Source organism: Hyposmocoma kahamanoa, unplaced genomic scaffold, assembly GCF_003589595.1.
Source record: "Hyposmocoma kahamanoa isolate Upper Pololo Valley unplaced genomic scaffold, ASM358959v1 103, whole genome shotgun sequence".
Taxonomy (NCBI): Eukaryota; Metazoa; Arthropoda; class Insecta; order Lepidoptera; family Cosmopterigidae; genus Hyposmocoma; species Hyposmocoma kahamanoa.
Window position 1 is genome coordinate 850,763 of NW_020653344.1, and position 23,584 is coordinate 874,346.

General features: G+C 35.9%; 1 protein-coding gene across 1 annotated transcript in view; it reads right to left on the reverse strand.

Annotated features, from left to right (window-relative positions):
- LOC113238270 (brain tumor protein) overlaps window positions 1–23,584 on the reverse strand; it is a 910,751-nt gene that overhangs the window by 669,159 nt on the left and 218,008 nt on the right. The window contains exon 2 of the mRNA XM_026475106.1: window positions 18,742–18,783. The gene's annotated coding sequence lies outside the window, so the exon portion shown is untranslated. The remainder of the gene's footprint in view (window positions 1–18,741; window positions 18,784–23,584) is intronic.

Below are 23,584 nucleotides of genomic sequence, written 5' to 3' on the forward strand. Positions count from 1 at the left end.
CGTATATTAATAATAACGTGACATTGTCTTATATTTATTTTATTTTTTATTTATTATTAACAATACCAATTTTATCTTTTAGGCCTTGGGAGAGGCGAGAGTCTAAATTAGACAATAATAATATTTCGTTTGTTAGCTTGAAACATGGTATAACAGAAGATGTAACAAGATGCGGCGCCAGTACAAATGTACATGTTTCGCATTATATTCAATAGCATGCAAATTTCCGGCAAAGGTCCGGCATGGCAACCGTTCGGCCACGGTGGCAGTTTTGATGCAGATGTAAGTTTTTTTATGATTGTTAATGTACTTAATAACTATAACGGTTGCAGTACCACTCAGAAATTTAAATCGCAAAGATCTTAGGGGCAATGCCACTGCGCCCGCCAGTCTGAGACATAACTTGACAAGTCTCGTGTGTCTGTAATTTCACCAGCACTCTTATCCTTCAAAACCAACAATACTGCATAACGGCAGAAATAAGGTAAATAAGTAGCTACGCAATTTATCCACTTAGCCATCTTTTATGCAAATAGAACATAGTTTGCGCAAGTTTCTATCGAAACTATGGACGGGATATAAATTGCAAACTGGTATATCGGCAATTTTATGTTACGCACGAGTTTGTTTCGTTAGAAAAATTGCGCTGAATAATGACACTTTAACGGTGGTAGAGATATATTGCTGCGTCGACGCGCCAAATAAAAAAATTTGGAAGATTTATTACAATGGCACTGTTACACGATATGGTTTTAAATTTTTTATAGACGATTTTGAATACAGGAATATGGTTAGTTTTAATAACGGTTTGAATCAAAATGTTTTCTGTTGGTATCAAATGTTATATTGATTTGCGAAATTGCTTTCTGAATTCCCAAAAGACGTAAATTAAAAGTTCTTCGTTGTAACTTGTAACGATAGGATTCTAAATTACAAAGTTTTGGATTTATTAAAAGTTGTTCCTGTAGTATCCGCGAGATGAGATGACGGACGTGACAGGTAAAGTTTCTCAGTCAAAGACAAACCACTGTCGTAGTATATTGACATCTCGGTTTATATTTTCTTGCAAAACACGCCTTTTTGGAAGAAAAATCCAGTTAAATTATTATAAGGGTAGTAAAGGGCCTTTACTTCCCTTCTTTTCCAGCGATAAAGAGAAGATCACATGTGGTCTAACCGCTAAAAAAATCAAGTAAAAACATACCGGTTTGCATGAGCAACATGTGAAATTATATAATTGAGAATACTGCTGTTATTAAAGCACTGGGATAAGAAGACAGACTTAAGAAGTTTTTAGAAGTAAAAAAGTACAACCTGGAAAGCGTACCATCGGCCCATTCAACATCCTTATTAATTAAAATGATGAAAAAGTGAAATAATGAAAAACTCTCTTCACAAGGTTATGCTTTTAAAAGGTAACAACATAAGTAATATTAATCTTTAAATAACACGTTTATAAGCTACACGAAAACAGAATAATAATATACTTTGTATATTGGAGTTAAAGCCAGGAGATAGACGTTATTAATGCCTTCAGGAAACATGGGATCTTGAACGGTAGTCTACGATGTTGATGTATATGCGCTAGTAATGGGAATTATCTATCGATAAGGAGGATTTCATCGAAAATGCTATAATGGAATACAACTTTAAAATTGAGTGATCAACAGATACCATTCTGAATTCTGCGACAGGGACAGGCATCTTATTTATATTTAAGATATAAGTAGTATAATATTTTTGGTAAACAAATTTTTATAAATTATACGAGCACATGCTAAATTACATTATGTACTGGGTACAGAAAATTTCTAAGTTTAAGATTAATCCAGATAATTATGGAAGTACACTACGAGAAATGAATGCAGCTTTCATGGCATCCACTGAAAGTCCACAATCTACGAACAGAATTACTTGGCCATTCCTCAACCGATTTGCATTATATTTGAAACTAATATATAAATTATTAGTAATTGTCTAAGAAATAAAGACGGCCGAATATAGAATTTCTATCTGGGACCTGAGATAATTTAGGTTAAAAGTCACATTGCTAATGCCTTTGGCAACAATACGAACGGTGAAATTTTGCAGAACAGAATGTGCAGAACTGTGAAAATAAGAAAAATATTTAGCACAAATATGCAGAACATTGAAAAAGAAAAATAAGACTGCTGCGTCTACGTTATGGAATCAATATTCCGCCTTTTTATAATTTTTATTTAGTATCGATATCGATACTTTCAGAGTACTGTTAACTGAGGTACTCCCCGTCCCCATAAGACCTACAAGATTGGCTCGGGGCGCTCTGAATGACTTGACGTTGCAGGCTATATACGAGTCAAAGTAAGCTCGCTGCATAGATTTGGGGATAAATGTAGTTCACACACATTTCAACAATATCCGGGGACCAAAACATACTTTCAAACATTGTTCATAAAACACGTATGTACTTATATTTATAATAAAGACGAAATACAAGTATCTGACTATATAAATACCATTTCAAATGCAAAATTCTAAGTTACGTCCTTTCATGCTACAGGAAACACTGATTGAAAGCATAATTAAACAATTAAAGTAATAAATAATCGGTTATATTTGATGACTAAAAATAAAAATAATAGTAAAATTCTGAACAATGACACTAATTAAGCTTGGAATTTCTCTTTACTAAGAGTACCGAAATATAAAATTAATTTCTGAGACACCTAAAACATTTTCGTACAATTTCGTACTAACTTGCGAAACACAATTTCCGAATTTCCCTCCTATCCTGACTAAATTTTACTTTCAATTTTTTTATTTGAATTTAAAACATTATTTTTTGCGCATTCATGGATTCATGAATGTAGGGAATTCATTCTTTTTACTAGCCCGTACATTGTTAAAGACTTAAAAAATATCGTTATAAAATTTTGAATTCTAGTTCGTTGATTTTTAAGTTAAATGTTACTTTAGGTTAAAATTGATTAATCAATCTATTTTACAATAGAAACTGTACTGAAAACTACCGTATGTCAATGGATTAATATTGGGAGACGGTGTGATGAGACTGATTTAGGAGCAAATGTGGGTGGTTTTTCATGACTGTACGTCTTATTTTACTTACTTAATACACTTGGTTGGCGTTCATCAAGGAAAACCATTTTCTTTCTATGATAAAGCACAATCGTTAACAAAAACATTTTCACAAACAATCTCAATAAAAATGTAAACCCAATTGACAAAACATATTACTCGAGTTTATCGCCCCATTCTCTCGTCGACGTCGTATAATCCGCTGGAAGAATGAAGATTAACTAAAGCCTAAAGAAGGACGTTCTGAATCACTGCTTTCAGCAGTTTAATAAATTGCCTTTTTTTTTATATACGTGAAGATTCGCCTTTCTCAATGTTTGCCATGTTAAATGTTAGTATACCATATACATGTTGCTACATTGGCTGCAAACCTTCAAAGTCTTATTTGGCATTGCAAACATAATCTGATTTTATAGAAAAAAATCGATACAATATGAAAATGTTTACTTTGCCATACACAATGAACAATGAAGCAATTTTTGTAAAAGAAATACATTTTTTCATTCATATCCTATGACGCTTGTCTCCTATTGGGGACGGCAGAGACTATAGATTTTCTCTTGCTATTATCTTAAATACACATGTCTTTTGCCTCCTTCACACATTCATCAATTGTTACACATTTCCGATGGGATCCGATTTTGTTTTCGCTGACATACAACCCCTTGGAATTCAGCGTAAAGAAGCAAAATAAAAACAACAAAAATAAAACACGTCTACGAGTAATATAATTGACCTGAAGAAGTACTTGTCACGAGGAGACTAGTAAAACTTTAGGTTGAGGAAATAGTGACAACTACAGGAGGAATCTACGTACAAAAGGCCAAAGATCGAATGTTCGTGATCTCTGGAGTCTTTGCCCAAAGAGAATCGTATAACAAATAGTAATGTATGATGATCCAATGTACATATATTAAACATAATAAACAAGCAATTTTAAGATTTTGAAATATAAGACAAAACGTTAACATTGAAAATGAATATACGGATCAACAAAGAAATATTGGTTTTTGTAAGCTGCGAAGTAAAGAAAACGTTCGGTAACTTCCACTAACAATTGTTTGTTAAACAAATGGCCAAAGTTCATATTGTTTGTAAACGGTGTCAGAACCGATTACTCTTTGCTCTTATAATGAAAAATTAATTCCTATTTCACAGTCCATAACGACTTCCATTTATAATTAGAACTCCAAATTCCAAATTTACCGTGCTATCTCGTTTTCAAATAGGGTTGCTATTAAAGTGACAATCTATTAAGCCCGGAGAGTAAGATAGATTTCTCTTTTATTAAATCTTAAAAAGTAGGTTGAAAATGAATGTCGACCTATATTAAAAAGGCTGTGATCGTACAAATATTTTGATTAAGTTTTTAATCTTTCTGTTTTGTAAATGATGGCCAATATTCAACGTAAATATTTTTGACGTTCATTTTGGAATTGACACCAATTAACGCAAACGCACAAGCGTCCTATGCAAAAAAAAACAAAGTCAATAATTGGCAACCCTGTTCTCACCTCGCACTAACGGTCGCCATTTGAGCGAAGGAACATCGAGCGAACGTTTATTTGGATTTCAAATTAAGAACACCTGTTGAACGAACGTGTCTCAGTTTTCGGAAATTTTGATAATTTGTTTATTCTGTATTTGCATTTTGTTTACAGGTGCTGCTAAATTAAGTCCTTTTGTCTTAATTACCAGGGCGGATGCGGATGTTAACATTTTATTTGTTGGACTCATTCCGGAAAGTTCCCCTTCGGACCTTTTCAATTACGTGCCATTTTCTCTAATGTTTATTTATGTTGATAGGAACACCCACAGCATTTCAATGCAACCAACACGGAATACGGAGTTTTAATAATTTTGATTCTACAAGCTCGTCGAGGGACCAATAAAGTTATTGAGTTTCCGGAGTAAGTTATACGGAACTGAGAAGAAAGCGCGTGGCAAAATCTTCTTACTGTCTATCTATCTATCTAACTGTCTATCGTTCTTTTAAAATAATAGAGCAGAAATAGTGCACCATCTAGGTTTCGATATTTTTGTAGAAAAATTTAAAGCGCAGGTTGTAAGGACATGCAATGGCTATTGTACAAATCCTGCCTAAAGGGGTTTTCAAACCTAAGACACATACTCGTGAACTAATAATTATAAACTGTGGTAAGAATAAAATATTGTAGTTTTCGAACAATGACTCTGCGATATAAAGCTAATATTTGACCTTCTTTTTCTAGTAACGAAGTCAATTTGAATTTGTTATCTCTATCGATACATCTATCACAGCCTCAAAATATACGCCGAAGAAATAGGGTTTAATTTCCTGGTGCAATGAACAAAAGAGCACTTTTTCAAATTGTTTCTTTCTCCTAAGTCTGCATTCTTAATTTTGTCAGAAATTTTTATAATCGGCAAAGAGAACATACCTGTAAAACTCCATACAAGAAGTGATAAGGGTTAGGACCCTGCGGTACAGCCATTTGTAACTGCCATATGCATTACACTCAAAGCCTTTTATGATCACTGATATATTCACATCACATCTTTCTGCAAAATACGGATGAAACTTAAAGTGGTTTCAGTTGGGATCCATTTAAGCCAAAAAGTAATTTGTTTCTGTAACGGTAGGCGGTCATTCACTTTGTCTAATGGGCTATTAAAATCCGTATACACAGTAAAGTAGACTGTATCAAAATGGAGTGAAGGCGACAAAATGAGCAGAAATATGGGAGAAACGCAATATCAAAACAAAACATAATTTATGATACACATTCACTGGCACCTTAGAGGATGGAAGAAATAAAGGCAGTTACACGTCAAAAGTCATACGAAAACAAAAACAGCAAATTATTAAAAAAATATATAAAACGCAAGGAGAGTATAATATCCTTGGTTACTTATGTCGATTTCATGGGGTAGGTGAAATTTAAAACTTAGTTCTTTTTATTATTGGTAACATAAAATGTAGCGATGAGACAAACAAGTCGTGCACCTGATGGTCATCGACTCACCTATCCATAGCAGTTGCAGTGGCACTCAGAACTTTACATCGCAAAGATCTGAGAAATACCGCCACTACGCCCGTAACCCTGAGACATAGTCACCCTGAGACATAAATCGACAAGTCCCATGTACTTGTACCACCCTTAACCTTCAAAACCCGAGCTCTACTGCTACTAGAAATCACTAAATTGGTTGATTGCAACCAATATAATAATTTCTAATAGCATATTGTTCATTTCTGAAGCCGTATTGATGCGAGAAAGTATACAGTCTTACAGCATAAACGCAGATCACCCTTTTTGAAAATTGGTATATTTCTAACGTTTTTCATTGAGTGTGGAACGTACAGCTAACTAAAGAATGATGATGAGCAGACCGCTTGTCGACATTATTCATCTTTAACACACATGTAATTTGCATAATGACACTATCGGTAAGTTAGCAGACTTACATAGCTGCATGAAGTATGGTAAACTTCTCGTGTCGTTGTTCGGGAACATCATTATTTTCTCTCTTTATCTTTATAAACTGGATATTCTTCTTTATAAACTGAATTTTCTCATTGATGTTGTCCTACTAACGACAAACGAGTTAAGAAATCCCGGCTGTTGATTGCAAATTTGAGTTTAAATTTTTAAGCCTGTGTGCTTCCCTCTTGAAGTTGTTTCTGAGTTTCGTACTGGTCGTTTAAATAAGACAATATGTCTTGGAATTCCGAGATTTGTTTCGTAATCTCACTGAATCGATATTACATTTAAGTGGTATTATTTATTTTGCCTAACCATTCGTTATGAGAATTTGTCATAAAGGAAAAAACAGTTATAGTTCCAAAAATTGACTAAGGCATAAGTCCCTGTAAGCGACAAAGCGAATTTTAGCAATCTGACTAGAGCCGCCCGCCAATGCAGTGTTTCTCCTCTCTTCCTCCTCGTAAGACGTAAGTAAGTTAAGATTGGCTACGTTAGTCATTTTCGAGCGCATCAGCGCCAATCCAACTAGGAGTCAAAGTAGTCGTCATTACCGAACATGGTCGGATAGATAGATGGGCTATTCATTTTTCCCATACGTCAGGTGCCCTGGGCAATGATCAGAGAAAACCTTATGCCGATTGACAAAACCTATCACCAAGATGGCATACGTGACCCCTAGACTAGAACTGTAAGTCTATGCCATCGATACGGTTAGAAAAATAATGCAGCGCCTTTACTCAACAGCGATGCCACATTACTGTTTACTTTTCAATAACTTTGATCATTATGTGTTCGCTTTGACTAATGCCAAGTATCATCCATCTGAGTAATTTGAATCATATGGCAATTTTGGAATAAAAAGAAATTCTGTTACATCAAGAACTATAACACTAACAATAGAACTAAGCAACAGAACCATCGCAAACTATCCCGCGTCGCACGTTTCACACGATAGATGTTACGAGAGTAAAAAATCAATCTTAACATCTGTTAGACGATCACATCTTTTCAGATACGATACTCCTTTAATGCTTTTCTAGTCGACTGACGTGTTTTGAAGCTCTTGCAAATCTTCGGATCAGATTTTCTTTTGTGTCATTAATGGCATTTGATATCCGGATTAGCATTTCTAATTACGATTGTACTCGACATGGGATTTCCACTGCTTCGTGTCTCTTTTGTTTGATAATGTTTTGGAGTTTTTATTATTGTTGTTTGTAGATTAATCACACTTCACTTGTTCTCATGAAGTTCTTTCTTCACAATAAAATTTTAATTGTTTTTAATTATTATTAATTTGAAATGTTGTGTGTGTGAATTCCGAAAATAAATGTCGAATAAGGAATACATTAAAAAAGTTCCGCAAATTATTATGCTATTATTTTATGAACAAAAACAAAATATCGTACAGTTTAGGTATATTCGACATTAAACTCAGCTTTCATTTATTCTACTTATCCTATGGACGTTTCAATTGTAAAAGTAAGAAAACGTTCATAGAACATGGCGTTTAGTACGTACTATAAAAAGTATATAGACTTTGTTTCTTCGAAGAAATAACATTTAATTCAATAATAATAAAAAAAACACCGGAACAACGGAAATCACTCTGAGGTATTACCCAGAATTCCCAGTTGTATATACATTTATATCTATATTCAGATTAAACGCAAACGGCGGTATTCATAAAAAGTTCAATCTTGTTTTCGCGGAAAATCTATTTCTCGAACGTTCTACGAAAAATAGTCATATGGAGAAGCCTAACACATAATATTGAATACAACATGCGTCTCATACAAATAACGTCAAAGTAATCCCAATTTTAAGACAGTAAGTTCCCATTTACTTAAAGCTAGATTAGCTTTATGTTATTACATTATTAATTATGTATATTACATAATTTACCTCTGAAAATATATCATAATAATAATAACTCACACACTCATAGCCCCGTACTAGGGAAACCCTGTATCCTGGAAAACCACGAATTACACTCAAACTCACGAGAGAAATACATGTAGGCCATATAAATATTTCTCCCGGCCCAGGAATCGAACCCCTGACCGCTGCGTGACAGTCCAGCATTGTAACCGTTAAACACACAGACTGTATATAGAACTTTTGGTATAATTGAGTCACAACGTGATCACACGTCACAAGTGCTTTTATCACATAAAAATTATACAAAGTATATGAAACCGAAAAGATAGTGTCAGTCGCGAAAGCCTTACCGCCGCCGAGCAGTAATGGGAGCACTCTGCGTTCTGGTTTTGAAGGGTTGTGATGAAATTAAAGGCACATGGGACTTACCAACTTAAGTCTCAGGGTGACGGGCGCACTGGCAGTGCCCCTCAGATCTTTGCGTTTTAAAGCTCTAAGTAAAACTGCAACTGTTATTGACAGACACGACGATTACCACCAAGCCCATGGCTCTTGTTTGTCCCGTCATTTGGTATCATAAAAAAGTCGATGATAAAAATTGGGTATTTTGTCCATATCGCACCCTTGGTTTAAAAAGTCACATCTGAGAAATGGCAACTTTTCAGGAAAGGTATAAAGAATCCACAAACGAAATTAGTCGACAACTTATTTACTTTTTGGCACCTTGAGACATAAGTTCACAAGTTCCATATGCCTGTAATTTTACCAGCGCCCTTACCCTTCCAAACAAGAACGCAGTAATGTCGACATTTCTGCTTGGCGACAGAAATAGGTACGATGGCAGTACTTCCATGGACGATCTCTTTAATAAGGACCGGTAGTGCTGCTTAGTGACTTTCATGCCACAAACAACATGTGGCTTTATTACATTGGCACGATTTTAATTTTTGCACCTTTATTTCATAGAATCAATGTTATTTAAGATCACAACGAATCATAGTTACAGTTAAAATGTAAAAATTCCATATACGGGGTCATTAATGTGGTGACTTAGAAGTAGAACAAACGACCGCACTGGGGCCAGAGACTGCATATGTACCTATAGAATGTAAACGAAAAACTTTCTCGTAATAACTATTTATAAGGCTGTATGTTTTGGCAACAAGTGCCTTGGAGGCAGGCCTTTCATGTCCTTAAGTCTTTGATAAATTGATACAACTTCGAGATACCTCGTTCTGATGTGTAATGGGTATAAATAATTGGATGTTAAAGGGTACGAGAGGGTAATACTTTGGCTTGTTATTTCATAGCCGGGAACTACAAGGAAATATCACGTTAATGCGTTGTACGCATAATAAATAGATCGCACACATAAAAAAGGCTGGTGATGATAGACAGTTAAGACCAAAAAAACCACGGAAGAAAAAAAACAATGGAAGCGCCTTAAACCTCGATTACTATCAGAACGGATGACGCCAAAATTCACACATTCTTAATTTGAAACATTACAAAATCCTGATATTGATTGGTCGTAGTTTCAAATTGAAAAAAGAATTACAATTTCTGGATCGTTAATATAATTTTACTTGATTATGATATTGATATGTTAATCAATGTGCTGCCATCTAGCGGTCAACTGCTGAACGACTACGAATCGGAGCTATTAATTTAATTCTCCAAAAAAGAAGCGACCATATTGCACGGGTATAAGCCTTACTTTCATTTTTTGTAACAGAAAAAATATTTCGATAAACAGAAAAATTGAAATTCAATCTATTAAGACATTCCGATTATATGAAATACCACCACGGGTAATATTTATGGTGCGGCTATCAGTTTTGCACTCCAAAACAGTACAATTAGGCATTTTTCTACGATTTTAGAGAATTTGCACGAAAAAATGACACATCCATACCATACAAACCGAAAATGGCGGACTGAGCTTAGATAGCTCAGACGTCATACGCTAACCACATCTACGGGATTTATAGTTTTGTGATCAAACGCAGAGAACCCAAACTCAAAGCAGTTCTGTCTATTCGTCAGCCCAGTAACTAACAAGTATGTAAGTATATCTATAATATATTATTATTAGTATTCTTTGATTAGCGAACATGCAAGTACCTAATAAAATGTACACTGTGGAGGTGCCATGGACACACACATAGAGGGACAACCACAAATTACACCCCAACTCACCAGAGAAATAAATGTAGGCCATACAACTATTTTTCCAGCATAATAACCGTTCGGCCACGGAGGCAGTTTATAACAAATATAATAAAAATAATAATAATAATAATAAAATTGTTAATAATAATAATAATAACGCACACACTCAACATAGCCTCGCACTAGGGAAACCCTGTGTCGCGGGTGTCATGGACACACACATAGACAACCACAAATGACACCCAAACGACACCCCCGAACACTCCATACACTCCTACTACTACTACATACAGCAAGGCGCTATCTGCACACCCGCAAATGTGTCCGTGAAGTGGCAGGGTTACCGATTAGTTTCTCGTACTATCACGTTATGTGGTCAGCGCGGCGACATAGCGATAATTCTAACACTAATCTGTTCTATTAATAGAATCCTAATAATCACATATGTTATTTAGGTATTTATATCGAGATAATATTATATTTTTCAATCATTCACTAAATAACTAGAATATATATTTAACATTTATTATTTGTTTGTTATTATTTATTTGATTATATATTTTGGACAGGTATTTTTAAATAAGGTAACCTTTATTTGGAATTGCGTGACCAAGTTTGTCATTACCTAGTTAATAATAAGGTATATATACTACGTAATATTTTCGGCAATGCAAACTGAAAATTGGAGAACTCTTTTGTCTAAGTCTTAGTAGACGTAGAGACGTAGACGTAGACGTAGAGGCGTAGATACGACATAACTTCGTGAGCTAGTGCTCACGAAGTTATGTCGTCTCATTATATTGATAATATAAATCTGTATTATATATTACTCTGCACTAAATAAGTGAAGAAAAGAATAATAGAATAGGTCTCAGACATAAGTTATTTTACTTACTTCGATTCATATTTCGGAAAATGAAAGAAACTCCTCTTATTATCCCGTTTAGATGATGAAAACGGCTCGCCGATATCCTTATTGTCGTTCAATGTGACCGTCAATGTGCGGGGCGTGATGCGGTATCTAAAGCTAAGGAGCGGAGAGTGTCCGTTCTCGTTACTTTTTTGTTCTCGGCACAAACTCACGAGACAAATAAATGTAGGCTATACAAATATTTATCTCGGTCCGGGAATCGAACCTGGGACTTCTGCGTGGCAGTCTGGCATGGTAACCGTTCGGCCACAGAGGCAGTTGCCCGTTGCACAAAGGCAGGCATAATAAACAATAAATTAAATAACAGAACTACTAAATTCTTTCAAATAACAAAATCTTAATAAAATGATGCAGTATTAAAAAAATAATGAATCTATATACTAATTGTAGAGGTAATAAAGACAAGTAAAATTGATTTTGTCTTTCATAAAACCTTTTATTTTGTAACAAAATTTTTTTTGTATGGGGACATTGCGTATTTTATTATAAAACATTTTTTCATCTTTCTAAAATATTATTTAATAATAAAGTGCCAACCACACCAATTACCTGCTCTTAAACTAGAAAGTTCCCCGATTATGAGTAACGGCATAGATATACCAATATAATACCATATACCATAGCATTGAAATTCGCCCTGAGACACTACTCGAAACACTTACATCAGAACCAGTTTAGAAAAGTTAATTTCCCAAATTGGTGGCTTTTCACAGTGCAAACCTTTGGGCCACGGTGGTTATCACATGTCTGAAGAAGATTTAGATACTTGGAAAGCGAAAGAAATAACACATAAACCATCAAGAACGTTTTGATTTTAGTGAGCACATAGGGTGAAATTAATCCATCACGCTTCCAAGAGACACACGGTGTGTGACAAGAAAAAATGTATAACATTTTTTTACCAAAATCTTGTGTTACGGGATAGAAACACTGGCAGTAGCTCGATGGACAATGATTGCTTTTTATTTGTGAGGCCAACGATTCAAATACCCACAGACCAGAAATACCTGTGGCGGCAATTCCATGCCTTTATTATCTATATTTCGTATTTTCTTAATGTTTAATAACAACACCTCTCGCTAACAATGAAGGAAAGTCAAATTCATTTTTATTTTTTACTCAAAAAAATTACAATTAAAATCGTCATATTGATTAAGCTCTAATGCTCTTTCGTAAAGCAGATTGCCCTGAGAAGAATGAGTAAAAAACTCTAGGGGTATACCCCTTAAATGAATTTGTGACCTCGTGAAGACGACTGTCAAGAACAGATAGTTTGTTTTTGTTCCTCGTATAAATGTTAAGTCTTTCGCTATTTTTCATAAAAAAGATTACTCTTCTTCTTAACGTAAATTACATTTTCATAAATGTACTGCGACTCTGGAGTACGAATGTTAATCTCTATAACCTTATCTCTCAAAGATTGTAAATTGCTCTAAGCGCACGTTTCTGCAGGACAACGATTCTATTAATATCAGCGGCATTAGCCCAACGCAAAACGCCGTATGAATATAAATAAAAAGGAAAACATAGGAAACAAAAAATAAACCTGCATGTAGAACACAGCCATCACAAAAAGTTTCAGGCTCAATTTACATCGAGGCGGAATGGAATGGTAGCAAATTTATCAATTTGCTACCATTCCATTCATTCCAATACATATCAATTTTATATCAATTGTGCAAGGTACAAACTAGTTACGAGAATCCTTCGGAAGACGGGTAACCCGTGTTTTTTGGCTCATATTTAGTTTGTACATTACTTACTTGATATAAAGCTCATTATGCTGTGTACTATTCCGTGGCGGGTTAGGGTCTTAGATCATCTAATCCTTCTCCTTAGGCTGCTAACAGATGAAGTGCATGTTTGCAGTTAAGGCGTGAAGTCGTTATCAAGTCTTGGCTGCATGAAGTTGATTACGACTTCACGCATAAACTGCAAACATGCAATCAATCTGTTAACAGCCTTAGAATAGATTCACAACAGCGGGATGTAGAATGAGTTGATAATGTTGTTTCTTGATGTATGAAAAGATACGTGCCGTTGTACGGGCGTCCAACAACCTGAACCATTGAAGATAACCGACTTTGTCAATTATTTGTCGCACTAATCGAGTTACGTTACGTTTACTATTACTTACGTTACTACAATTTTACAATTACGTTTACAACTTACGTTTTTACAATTGTAAATAGGAAATGAAACTGTTTTATCGGTTTTAAATCGCGTTTATTTATTTTTTCAAACAAACCAACGTTTCGTCTCCTTTGTAGGTCTCATGGTCACGGCTGACTCAGTAATTTAAAAAAAAATATACACGTGATTTAGATCCCAAAAAATAGTTTCATTTCCTACTTGTCGCGCTAATACTAGGAACATTTTTTAAATTGCCTTAAGAAGAAAAGGGAATCGAAATGAGATGTCTAATTCAGCGACATGTCATCCGGACTTTGGGTCCAGTAAGTGACACACTCTTCAGTGAACATGTCGACGGGACAATCCTCTTAGAACGCTATCCTTTATCCTGGAGATATAGCAGGAGCAATCGTAATGATACTTGCAAATAAAAATGAGTGGAACTTTTTTCCTTTAAAAGAAATTTCATGAGAAATTTCTTACATATCGAGTTCTTAGGTTTTCGCGATTGTTACACATAGGAAATGAAACTGTTTTTCCGGATTTAAATCGCGTATATTTGGTGTTGTTAAAAATAAGGTATTTAATTAATAACTATTGTAAGTATAGTGAAAAAATAGGATAGTTTGCATTAATATTAGATATAACTGGTTGAAGACTGTACCACCTCAGTCAACCGTGACCATGAGACCTGTAAAGGGCCCGAAACGTCGGTTTGTTTGAAAAAACAAATATACGCGACTGAAATACGGAAAAATAGTTTTATTTCCTAAATTTCTTACAGTGTAGCAAAATGATATATACTCAAATAAGAGCGTGGGAATTTATGTTGCGGTATCCTACCAGGGTTAATTAGATAATTTATTTGCATAAATTGTTTGATGAAATGTTTTAAATATACACCATATCTTCACATCCAGACATTCAGACGTACGGCGGGATATCATCTTAACTTGGTCGATATTCCCTTCAAGCGTACTAAGCGCTTTTCATCTTCTTTTATTATGCGCACAGCCAAGGAATGGAACTCCCTGCCTGTGACTGTGCTTCCGAGCTCATAAAACCCGAGTATCTTTAAGGCGCGATTGAATAGGCACCTTCTGGGCGAGCTCGTTCTATAATAGATTCTATCTTTGCTCCAGAGCAAGGTCTAGGCCAAAAGCAAGTCCATTTAATTTAATATGTATAATATATAGATATATATATATCTACCACATGATCGTAATGAAGGCCTTACATTTTCACTTACAATTACAATTACGCTTATACTTACACGTATACCTACACTTACGTCTCGACATAAAGGCAGGTCAGAAACCTGACCGAAAAACGCTATAATAAGCATATACTTACCTCATACTAAAAGCAGAGGTAGGCCTCAGGTGAATTATAATTTGTGATGTGTAATTCAGCGAAATGTCACCGGCTTTTAGGTCAAGTGGGAGGCTTCCCTTTTTAGGATACTATCCTCTGTGCTAGGCAAAAATATTTACATAAGTAAAAGTTATTTCATTAAATTATTAATTTGCAAATATGAAAAAACTTTTACCATAGACAATTCAAACACTCAATTCAAACACGCATAGCCCCGCACTAGGGAAACCCGGTATCGCAGATGCCATGGATTCACACAGGATACATACAGTAGGTAGACAACTACAAATTACACACAACGAGAGAAATAAATGTAGTCCATACAAATATTTATCTTGGCCCGGAAATTGAACCCGGGACCTTTGCATGGCAGTCCAGCATGGTAACCCTTTGGCCACACAGCCAGTAGACACTCGTATTTCATCGTAAGAATACCATACATTCTGGCTCAGTGAATATATGAAAAGATTGTGAGGAACATCTCTTTATTACGAATACCAACTCATAGAAACTTTTTATATTTGCGACCCCGTGAGCGCGACTCTGCTCAATTTTTTATAACACCAAGTAAGGGATGAATAAGTCTTGCGCCTGGTAGTAAGCGGCTTGCCTGTGCATAACAATTGCAGTGGCGCTCAGAGATTTAAATCGCAAACATTTGAAAAGCAAAGCCGCTGCCTGCCACCCTGAGACATACCTTGCCAAGTCCCATGTGTCTTTAATTCAACAGCACCCTCACCCTTTATGGAACGCAGTAATGCTCACATTATTGCTTGACGGCAGAAATAGTGGATCGCAGTACTTCGCCGGACGTACACTTTCACAAGGAGTTCTACTGCTACTAAATCAAATGTTCAATCCAGTACAATGAACCATCACTTGTTACTAGTGTACTATCAAATCATACAAAAATGATATAACCATCTGTAGAAATCGGTCCATAAAAAGATATCACAAGAATACACTCAGTCCCATTACGTCACTAGGACAATTCCTTTAACTATATTCATCCGCTCGGAAATATCGAAGGGACATTGTGGAACTAATGGAAAGGGGCCACAGTGGATGAAAGAAATCAGACAGTTAGTTCTTTTGAAAACTAAAAGATTTTAAATAGCCGTGAAAGGATGGTAGGGGTGAAATATAAGTCAATGTTAATGGGGATGGATATTTATGTTAGTAAAGTGGTGGATTTTTTCTTAACTATGAATAATTTATTTGCATTTTGATAACTTTCGAAATATTGGCATCTATCTTTGTTTTTCTTAATAATAAACTGAAACTATATAAGTAAGATATTAAAAAAGCTGTTTTAGGGGGATGTCTCATTTCGCCGATTCCAGACATGTTAATAAGCCAATTTTTTTCTATAATATTAAGTGATGGGAAGAACAAGTCAATTTCGATAAAAATTTCGATAACGTTAGTTATGATAAGGGCAGTTAAGGTCAATGAGAATATTGATTTTTGTCTTGGATTACTGGCGCTATAATCTTTATCTTTTGCTACAGCTTTATTATTAAGTAAAGTCTAACTTTCTTTTGAACTTGAAGCGGTGTAATGTTCAAGTTGTAATATAATTACAGAAGTAATTAGCGAAGCGATGTTTTCTGTGGAAACTCGCCTGGCGGAGAGGTTACTTTGAAGAGTTTATGATATTTTCTTTCGTCTTGTTTGTATTTACACTATTTAACATTATATCAACCAGTATCTTCGCTAACTGCCGCATGAGTATTTTTGTCGTGACAGAATATAATTTTGATCACCAATCTTTGTAAGTCTACCTGTCCTATTACATGAATATAAGTCATTGATAGGACTATACACATTGTGACGAGCTTTATTATATAGCTCAACATGTAGAGTGCTTAACTGACAACACGTTGACAATGAAACTATTTTTTCTTTGTTACATTTGTTGTTTTTTCAAACAAACCATCGCGTCGAGCCCTTGTTTGGTCCCGTGGTCGCGGCTGATTAAGATAATTAAGTCATGATCAACGAATTACAACACTAATAAAAATTAATCTTTATTGACCAAAAACGGACTACATTAGTTTACATTTACACTATAGTTACTGCGTTTCATAATGATATTATCAATTAGTTCCGGATATACTTTTCGTCCGGTAAGGTACTGCCACCTGTTTCTGCCGCCAAGCAGTCATGTTAAGTTTTAAAGGGTAAGGGCGCTGGTGAAATTACTTGTCAACATAATGTCTCAGGGCGCAAAAAGTTATCGACTAATTTCGTTTGTAAAATCTTTATACCTCCCCTAACAAGTTGCCATTTTTTGGATGTGGCCTTTTTATACAAAGGGTGCAATATGGACAAAATAACTAATTTTTATGATCGACTTTTTATGATATCAAATGACGGGACGAACTAGTCGTGGGCCTGGTGGTAATCGTCGTGCCTGTCAAACAGTTGCAGTGTTACTCAGAGCTTTAAAACGCAAACATCTGAGGACCACTGCCACTGCGTCACACAAGTCCACATGGGACTTGTCAACTTACGACTCAGGGTGACGGGAGCAGTGGCAGTTGCCCTCCGATCTTTGCGTTTTAAAGCTGTGAGTGACACTGCAATTGTCAAGAGCAGGCCTGTCGCTTACCATCAGGCGCAAGACTTGTTCGTCACATCAGTTGGTTTTTCGCGGTCCCTGCACTAAGCATATACCCGTATCGCAGAGACCTAGGATATGTTCAAAAACTTTACATTTATGGCACACAGTTTAAATAAAGTGTAGGTGGTTAATGATGAAATTATGACTAAAATTAATGCAAACCACCCAATTATTTACTACACCAGTAAGTACAAAAACATTTAATTTAAATACGTCATTTTTATTTTAAGAAATAACATTTCAATTTACGCTGCGTACGTTTTGCGAGTATAGAAAATGCAAAAATATCTAGTTCGAAATTAACCACGTCTAAAAGGTAGAGGTTTAAAATGTTGCCCATTTCATAAATTCAATTTCATAAAAATGTAATATGTGTAAATGTAATTTTTGGAATCCAAATCTTTTTATCTAAATCACCCACTATTAAACCGTTCTAGGATTTAGGGAGTCTAAATGGAAAATTTAGGGAGTCCTTTTAAATTTTTTGAATCTTATAGGTGTTAAGATTTTCGAGGTTAATTTTGTAATAAAAATAAAAAGTGAATGACTTAAAGTCAGGCCACACAGACGCGGTATAGCGGGAAAACATCCGTCCATCCAACGGTTGGACCGGGGCGGACCGCTTTTCCCGCTGGTTAAAGACTTCACACGTCTTCCGAGAGTTGTAAACCTTCTTCAAAGCGCAGGTTTCAACACAATGTTTTTCTTCACCAAAAAGTTCATAGTAGATTTAATATATATTATATGTTATATTTCGCACATAACACACAGACGTGGTCAAACCATTAGGCTAACGCGGTTTTTTTTTAAATTTAATTTATTATTTTCCATACATTACATTTACATTACATACCAGAATTACTAAGTTGTTAATTTAATGTCAAATGAAAACTAAGAATTATTATAATAATTTTGCCTATATAATGGAGATAACGAACGTAAATAAACAACAAACCTCAGAAAATAGTACACTATTATATAGTGACAGACAGAAATTAAAATTGTAATTTGTCAACAGCTCATTCTACTTTCAAATAGTGCTACAGATACAGACTAAACAGAAATCATTGCAAACATACCTTTTAATTTAAATCGACTCCCAAGGTGTTGATGTTATTCTCCTGAAACAAATTGAAAATGTAATTGAATAAGCTGGAAAATCACTCAATAAGGTACGAAACTTGTTGGACAAAATTGGTTTCTTTTTTAGCACTATATTGTGCTTTGAATTTACCACCTAAAACGAACAATCGGAGTATTTTCGATCTTATATATTAAAGTCGTACTAAAACTCTCATACGGATAGATTAATTGGACAGAGGTATCGTTCGTCGCCGCGAGTGACGTCACCAGCATGTCGCACTTAACGTCTCGATTGTAGAAGATAGCCACATGAAAAAGACTTTATAAACATTTTTGATTTTATATTGCGTTGATATTTTTCGTAAGGTTTTATTCGTTTTTTTTTTGGGATATCTAGGAAAAGGTTTGGGGATAAGCAACACCCTACCCAAAACAGTTATGCTGGCTTCCCATAGCCCGTGGTTTTACAGACTGCGCCACTCGAGTTCGCGCCAATGCCCCGTGGGAAGAATGCCGACGGAGCCAGAGTGGGCTTACATGTATGGGCCTGTAGCGCGATCACAAAGCGGTGCGGCCTGTGAAATCACGGGCTATGGGAAGCCGCCTTTACAGAGCAATTTAGAGCTTTAAATCGCATATGAGCACCCTGGGACATAAAGTTGACATGTCCTTTCCGAGCAATGTTCAAAGTACTGCTTATCCGCAGAATTAGGTACGGTGGCAGTACTTTCCCGGACAAACTCTTTCACGAGGAGCTCTATTGCTACTAACGATTAGTAGTCTGTGCTTGCAAACATAAATTCAAGTTCCTCGCCAAGTTCTTCTAATGACTAAACTATTAAATATACAATTTATATAATATTCATTATATTTCATGTACAATTTGATTCAAACGGTGTCTAGGCTAGTCACACCAGTGGTGTACAGAAAGGAAGCATACTTGGCCCAGATTTGTTTCGTAACTCAGTATCAGATAGAAGTGAACGGAACAAAAACGTCAAGGATCCAATAGCAAAATGTTTGCAACAATTGAGCCTTCGCATATTTTATGGAACTCGCAATCACGCTCTAAAGTACCTGTATAATCTGCTTATTTTCGATACTAACCTCAAGTGTTACAGCACTATTAAATTTATTGAAGTGTGTAACATTAGATAAGCAAACTATAGCGGCAGAGGGCTGGCCATATCTGTGGAAGAACCGGTAATGATGGAGGAAGCGAGTTCTTCCGTGGAGACCACGGCTCGGAAATCGCAGCGTAGGACGCCGTCGGGCCAGATGGAGTGACGATCTGCGAAAGGCTGCTGGCAGCAGATGGTGCACATTGGGAGAGGCTTATGTCTAGCACTGGTCTAAGATAAGCTGATGATGATGATGACGTTACTGGCTGTAAGCTTTGTGATAACGATAATCAGTCGGCACAAAAATTTGCCTATAATCAGTGGCGTAAGCTGTGGGGTGCAGTGGGGGCCGTGGCCCTGGGCGGCCATAGGGGCTGCGGCGAGCGCGGCCAAGCAAGTAAATATTTTTTTTATTTAAAATTAGATAAAATATTTCGGCGACAACAGGCGAACATAAAAACACAATCAAGGCGCAGGCGAACTAACTATTGTTGTAATCGAGAAAATAGAGGGGGCAGCACATTTAATGTTGGCTCCGGGCGGCAGGAATCGACGTTACGTCATTGCCGATAGCCATGTTCGATTTAAACGTACTAAATACATACATTGACGTTCAGTTTCACTACACAAAACAACTATTAGAAAATAGCGTTACTTTGCTATGCTAAACAACGCTATGTTTTGCTACGTTGGTTTGCTAATGACAGTTAGCAGATGTACTAGGTTATTGCGTGTTTGTAATGAATATTATGTACCTATTCTGAGTTCAATCATGTAGTTATATAATATAGTTCAGGCTGTGCAGCCAATATTAAGAGGGCGTAATGAAGTATGCAATATTGGCTGTAAGCTTTGTATATTTCTTTCAAACTTTTTTTTCATGATGTTTCCTTAGAATAATAACGCATAGAATGATAGTTTCATATCAAACGACCTGTATAAGTAAGGCAAAAATCAAATTCATGTAAGTAGACTAGTTTTAGTAGTAGGTTTATTTTCGGTTTTAGTGAATATTTATATAAAAATACAAGTTGAAACGTGTTACTTCCTTGTGGAATGTGATGTTAGTATCCATTTTATATTTGTCTGACCTATTTTTACACTCATTTACCGCACATTTCGTCATTTTTAGCTAAAATTCTTGAGCTGTTCGCGGTGCAAGTTGGTCTTGAGCACTGAAGGCCCGCCCGCTCGTGTAGGCCCATTGGGAGCGCTTCAATTTGCCTCCCTTAGCGTGTGCGGACTAGGTTTCTATGCGTTATTATTCTAAGGATGTTTCACTAAAATTAAAAGTCGTGGCCTGAGCGCCTCTTTTTTTGCTACGAAGTATGTTTTATTTTAATAAAATATTTTTTTTAATACAGTTGCTCAAAACGTGGTATTTTTCGTACTACAAATCGTGCCGAAAGTTGGATTTTTCGCACTAGCGCAAAAAGCATTTTTCCATTTTTTTTTTCTAATTTACTGTTGTTTCAAGTCTTAAACATAGAACTAAACAGGTTGTATATTTATTTAATATTTATGTGCTTTGGGACGTAAGTCATTCGTCATTAAAACTTATATTTACTTACAAACATCTTATAAATTGCATAGGTGTTTTATAAAACAACGGGTTACATTTAAAAATACCAAAATATTTTCCATAAAGATGGCTGATTGAGTATTAACAATAACCGGAGGTGAGTATTACGCGAGACCGCTGCGCGCCGCGCCACTACAATAGTAATTTTAATGTGGCTGAATACCGGCAACAGTTGCCATTTTACTCTGAATTTTTATCAGACGAAGAAATGAAATGCGTTTTTTTAAAATACTGTTTTATTTTACTTTCAATGTAGTTTTTTCGCAAATGTATTAAGAACGTCGTTTGATACACGAGCGGATTTGACATTTTCACTTGTCTCGAGTGTTCAAGAAGCCTCGAGACTCGTGGATAATGACTAACTTTCCGCACTTGTATCAAAAATAACCATAGTTTAATAGTGTAGAGTCCGAACTGCTTTATAATAAATTTAGTCCTATTCTGTTTTTACTAAAGTTTAATAGATATTATTATATTACATGTTTTACAAGTGTTTTTTTATTTTATTTTTATCCATTGTGTTTTTTAGTCTCCCCGAGAAGACGGTAAATTGAATAACTGACTGCTCAGGTGTAAAAGAAGGAATGTGATTGCTGATTGAAGAATTAGTAATAATAACGCACTCCCTCAACATAGCCCTAGGGAAACCCTATATCACGGGTGCCATGCACACACACATAGACTACTACAAATTACACCCCAAACTCACTAGAGAAATAAAAGTAGGCTATACAAATATTTCTCCCGGCCCGAGCATCGAACCTGGCACCTCTGCGTGGCAGTCAGGCATGGTAACCGTTCGGCAACGTACGCAGTTATTTATTAATGAACATTTGTAAATGTTGGACTGAACAAACACAACGTATAAAGGACCACCTACACGATCAAGCTGCAATGGGAATAAACTTGCACAAGGCAAGTAGAGATGTGTACTGTAAAATGGTAACATGTTGATCGCGCACAAGTGTCCCTTATACATATAAATAAAATATTAAATTACGTCGGGACCGCGACGGGTCAAATTCCGTGTATTTGCGGCCGTCCCGTGCCCGCGTTCGTTGTGTTGTCGTTCACATCAACACAAGGAATTAGACCCGCCGCGGTTCCGACCCGACCCGCGCCCGCTCTTTATGTATTTCACGCTTTACAGAGCATTGTAATTAACGTCGAGAATGCGCAGAACTAGAACCAATTTCATATAACGCCGACAGTTGTAATCGCCGAACCACCGATATCGTTAAATGCACATTTTTTTTATTTGTATATGGGACGATGGAATAGAAATGTTAAGTATCCCTAGAGCGAAGAAAGCTGGAAAGGCCTGTAGGACTTCAGTGCAGGTGATTGGAAGAAGTTGGTTCATGGGTTATATTTTCGAAGCATAAAAACCGTAGTTACAGCCGTTTTACCCTCTGTGGATGACCTACGGAAGTACTTTCGAAGTCTGTCTACGAAAAGACGCCCATCCGAAACTGTCAAACGACCCGTACGAGACTGTCAAATCCCGTTATCGTACATTCATAGTTCTAAACACGATCAAAACTCAAGTCTGTAGGTCATCCAAAGGGTGGAAAATTGTCGTAAATACGGATTTCGTGCTTCAAGAGTAGGTACCCAGAACCGGGAGGCGTGGCGGAATCTGGTGTCAGAGGCCAAAACCCACTTTGGGTCACTGCGCTACCCAAGTTAGTAAGTTACCTCTAAAGCACATTTTAGATTTATTTTTACTCCTCTAAAACGACAATAAGCAAACTTTGAGGTCGGGTTTTTTAAATAAAAAAATGTATAATTGCATTTACTATTTCCATTGTGATAAAAAATAATTAGTAAATATATATATATTGAACTATTTGGAATTACTTCTATAATATCGAAAAAATATGTCTCACACAGCGTTTCATGTCTTATTGAAACAGTTCCCCATACGAGGGGAAGACAACTGAATTAACTGGCCATTTTTTAGTAATGGCGCTCGAACGATATTGCTTTTATCAATAGAATGGGAATTATTTCCTTTACTCTGATTGGGAAACGCTTGGAAAAATGGCATTCACGTTAACATAAATACAAAGAATAGAATAACATAATATTACAACAAATTGTACAACACAACAAAACAAAAATTTGGTCACGCAT